Source organism: Limulus polyphemus, unplaced genomic scaffold, assembly GCF_000517525.1.
Source record: "Limulus polyphemus unplaced genomic scaffold, Limulus_polyphemus-2.1.2 Scaffold684, whole genome shotgun sequence".
NCBI classification, from domain to species: Eukaryota; Metazoa; Arthropoda; class Merostomata; order Xiphosura; family Limulidae; genus Limulus; species Limulus polyphemus.
The window spans coordinates 379,746-385,185 of NW_013666294.1; positions in this window are offsets into that span (position 1 = coordinate 379,746).

The following is a 5,440-nucleotide window of genomic DNA, read 5'->3' on the forward strand; positions in this document are numbered from 1 at the left end:
CTTTAGTGTCGTGAACAAATATATTAGACAATTTTCAAGAAAACTAGCACAATCTTTATTATTACACCAAAAATACAATAAAAACAGTGTATATATATATACTTTTACAGACAGGATCATAGTGGATAATATAACAGATGGTGTTTAGTCCTACAGCTTTCATTCTCTCGGAATTGATCTCAACTGACCTAAAACACGATGATCTAAAAATAAGGTATTTACACGGAAATCTCCTAATAGAGCTGTGTCAAAAAAGTACACTTGAATTCAATTCAGTTTCTTTGTCCTGTTGATAGAATCATCTCGTGACCTTATTCTGTCACAGCATTCACTGACTGTAGCATACAAACATTATCCATCCAGCCACAAAGGATATTGCCTTTGGTGACTCTTTCAACATGGATGTGCTGTTACTGCAATACCCTCCTTCGGCAGAATAGATATTATCTACTCTGTAGAACAAAGAAACAAAATAACTACAACAAGGCGATTTCAATGGGTTTCTGTACCACGTGTTTATGTCAAACTGTACAGAAACTATTCAGAAGAAATTTTTTTAAAATTCCTATGTAACTAAAAGCAGATAGAAAATATGACATACCTGTATACCACACTGTTTCTTTTGTATCTGTTGCAGGCTTATCTTCAACCAAAAACCTTTAAACTCAGAGCATGGTAAAGGAGCATGTTAACTTTCCTTTGTTCATAAGAATACGTACACACCACATAGATGACACAATCCTTAACACTGAACTACAATACGAACATAACCTTTAAAACGACAATAAAATATACCACCTTGTAAAGAAACAATATTAAGAAAATAGCAAATAAAATACTGTATACACTACTTGTATATACTTTATACATGATATAACGTCTAAGCCATTATCTGTGAATTTCATTTACTACTGATAATTTTGTCTATTCGTTAATATTTCAACTCGATTAAGTTGACATATTTCCTGCACTGTGCTCATGAGAAACACCAGATAAAACTGTTAGAACCCTAGATAAAACTGTATTTTCTCTCTCTCTTTAATTCTAGTGTGAGTTTTTAGTTATTTTTATCACTTCCATGAAAAACGTGCTACCTACCAAACGTTTCAATGTCGAAATCAAAACATTTTCCAATAATACTTTCCACGTAAATTTTTAAAGTTAATCCCATATTCGTCGATTTTTGATACTGAGATCAAACCCTTTGTTTCCAGCTGATATTCCTGGTTGTAAAGAGTCTAGACCTCCATCCACTCAGCTACCATTTCCTAGGAGTGATGCTTGAGTACTGGAATCTACTCTAAAATGGGTCAGTTCATGATCAACTTAAGTGGATTTTTTTAAGGAGTTCCACACTCTGCACCTTCTTGGATATCTCACCCAAAGAGACCTTTACAAGTGGTCTCGTATTCAACAGGTGTCAATCCACATTGATGACCCTAAGATGTCTCCACTTCTCTACACACACACTCTTTCTCTCTTGGTCGTGGTAAGTATTTATAGGTCTAGAATAGGCCATTCTTTCAGTAAAAGCGTTAATTTAAATATTTTCAACACAAGAAAGTAAGGGCAGTATGAATGTTCACAAAAACAGAAACTATGAAATAAATCCTGTTGTTCCAGCACCAGGATTTCTATTTCCTATCTGTTTGTGGTATTTTTAGCTGATCTGATTTCCCTACAAATATAAGATAACTGGATCTATTAATAACAGAAGGTTTAATCGGGAGTAATGAAAGTAGTCCATATTTGAAAACTTGACTAAGTAATAAGTTGTGTGAATAAATAAAAAGTTTGGACACATTTTAAGGAGAGTGAAAACTATTTTTTAGACACACAGTAACAAAAACAGTGTGCATATCGGAACAATAGAGTGGATGATTACCTTTACTGAATCATTGAATAACTTCTCAGCTTTCCATGCCTAAACACAAACCTCTGTGAAATAGTCATGATGAAAACTAATTATAATTATAATTTGCAATTGAATTCAACAGATAAACTTGATTTCTTTGTCTAGTCTTCAGCGCTACATAGTGACATTTAGTCTCTCATGTAAGTCCTTTCAACCCAAAGAACAACGAAATACACAATTACAGGTGGACTCCTCTTTACAAACACCCATTCAATAACAAAAATTCGAAGGTTAGAAAAAAATGTTTTTCGTACCAAACCCCGGAGTTACGATTTTTTTCTGGGGGGGGGGTATTTTTTTGCCAATTTCTTTCTTACAATACTGTCGTTATTTTTATATATGTTACCTAATTTAGACTAAGAGTTTCTAATTTTTACATTTTAGTTACTTTGATAATAATAAATAGAGAATAGACATGAAAAAACAAGAAATATATTACTCACCTGTGTAAATGTAATCATTTTTCTTGCCGTTCACTGTCCTTCTATGTTAGCCCTAATATTTTACATCAATGATACTAGTCCACAAAATATTTTTTTCATTGATTAAATAATACAGGGGAAGAACACAGAATAATCTCATGTGAACAGCTGAGAAACATTTATTTCTGTGATAAATTTTCTAGTTCTATAATCACGTGACTTGTGCCGTTAGAAATTAAACTTTAACTCACCTATTATGCTCTTGTGGGAAAAATAATTTTCTTATCAGCTAAATTGTCAATTATCTGTAATATCACGTAGGACGAATCATACTTTAATTAATCATTTGTATTCTAGGCTTTCTATTGGTTATATATTTAATAGGACAAATGTATTAACAAATTGTAAATCAGATCAAGTCAGAGGTGGGCGTGGAAAGAGGTTCTTGTATTTTCATTGATTGCTCTTTAGTTCCATAAGATTGAAGGATATAGAAATATAAATTGAGAAAATCAATGACGAAATTATACAAAATATTTTACCTTACATTTCGTAGTTTAAACGGGGGTGTACAAAAATAATCTAGAAGAGGAAACGACTCAAGAACAAATATTCAAATTCTCACACTAGGGTACCTTGAGATTGTTTTTAAATATTTTCTTATAAAAATACGAACTTAAAACTTATATAATATTACAAGTTGAGTTATTATCTATGGTTTAACGTCAAGTGTGTTCGTATATCATGGTAATTAACTAGTTTAATTAAGTTTTCAAAGTAACTCACTAATACGTCGTGACATGCGCAGTTGAACCAGACCGTGTGCTAAGAGTTCATATCACCTTCGCGTCTGTTTGCGCCCCGCGCGTCTTGTTTGAATTGTGGAAGGTGACAACCAACTGACTTCTCAAGTTTTATTTAGATTTTACTCTGCCCTTAAATGCAAAATGACTGATAAGCATATGCAAGTTATCCTAATGCTAGTAGTAAGACAAAAAAAAAAGCAAGAAAAGCCATCTCAGTATCAACAAAACTGGAAATCATCGAAAAGTTTGATGATGGCCAGAGACTCACAGAGATGGCCAAGGCGTTCAAGTTTTTACCATCAACTATAGCAACTATCAAGAAAGAAAAAGAAAAAAAAATCCAAAGTGTTAAGTTTTCGACACCTGCACCTGCTAAACTACTAACTATGCATCGCCCTAACATACTGGAAGAAATGGAACATCTGTTAGCTCTACAGGTGGATGGCATGAAGCAGCGGAAGGATTCATCGATGACTTATATGGCTTTGCAGGGAAAGGCACTTTTGAAGACTTGCAGAAAAAAGAACAGTCAGAACAAGCACTAAAGAAACTACAACTTTTACTGCAAGCAAAGGCTGACTCAACAGATTTAAAAAAATGTACAATCTACACAACCTAAAGATGACAGGTGAAGCAACATGTGCTGACAAGGAAGCAGCAGCAGCGTACCTACCAGTTCTAAAAGGTATTATCAAACAAGGAGGATATACGACCCGTCAGGTTTTCAACGTACACGAGACTGGTCTAAAAAAGAATTTGCCAGATAGGACAGTCTTTTGAAGGGAAGAGAAGTCAGCACCAGGTCACAAAGCTTTCAAAGACAGAGTTTCCCTAATTATGGGAGGCAATGCAGAGTGTGATTTCAAGTTAAAACCCGTTATGATTCACCATTCTGAGAATCCACGGGCAATTAAGGGCAACGTCAAGACCAATCTTCCAGTCATTTGTAGGTCCGACAAGAAGGCTTGGACAACAAAAACAGTTCTCGAGGATTGGTTTACCAACTTTTTCTGCCCTGTAGTGGAGAGATATTTTTCTATGAAAAATCTTTCCCATAAAGCACCGCTGTTTGTCGACAATGTACCAAGCCATCCTGTCAACAAACATTTGGGTAGAGTTTTTCCCCCCCGAAACAACACATATTTGAACCAACCCATGGATCAAGGGGTCATAGGTATCTAAAAGCATATTACTTACGACACATCTTCAGACAAATGATCAGGGCAGTGGACAGCGACAGAAACACCCCAATCAGAGATTTCTGGAACTCATACAACATCAAGGATGCCATAGAAAACATAGCAGAGTCTTGGAAGGAAGTTACCGCCTCAAATATGAATGGAGTTTGCAGAAAACTGTGGCCAGAATGTGTTTACGATTTTCAAGGCATTCCTAATACAGAACCTGTTGTTAAGGAAATTGTGTCATTAGCACATCAGGTTTGGTTTTATGGAATTGAAGAGCCAAACCTCAATACCCTACTGGCATCACACCATAAACAACTGACCAATGAAGAACTTATGAATATTGACCAAGAATGGGCTGCTGCTGATGAAAAGAGAGACGACGAGGAACCAGAGCCGGAATTGTTTTTAACACGGAAAATGCTGTCAGATTCATTCTCCCTATTTGATCAAGATGTGGAAATGCTGAATAAAATTACCCAAATTGTGATCGAAGCCTTAAACTTGAACCCAATATTGAAAGTGCTCTAACCTCGTATAAAGAACTTTATGAAGAAAAAAAAGTAAGTATGCTAAGCAAACAGCATTAACAGCATTCTTCAGCCAACTAAAGTCTGCACCACTGCTTCCTGTTGCATCTCTTCCTAGCCACGACGATAATGTTGACACTCCTGCTCCAGTTGTTTCTCCTCCCCAAGATGATGGCTGCGAAACAGATCCTTCTGCCTCCATCTTTATTGATGAACTACCATCAACACTGCCAAGTGATGAAGAAGATGTTGAGTCACTGCTCCAATGGATCCTCTTGTCAGTTCTCCTGATGACTGGGAAGCAGAAGTTTATTATGTTACTTCTCCTATCAGCCAGTAATATACAATGCCCTCCACCCACACCATCACCTTATGTAACAACCACTCTACTTTCTTGCAAGTACAGTAGTTAAACCCCCCCCCCCACCGTGGCGACAGCGGCATGTCTGCGGACTTATACTGCTAGAAACCAGGTCTCGATACCCGTGGTGGGCAGAGCACAGATAGCCTTTTGTGTAGCTTTGTGCTTAATCACAAACAACAACAACAGTAGTTAATTTGGAATTAATAAATGTATCAATGG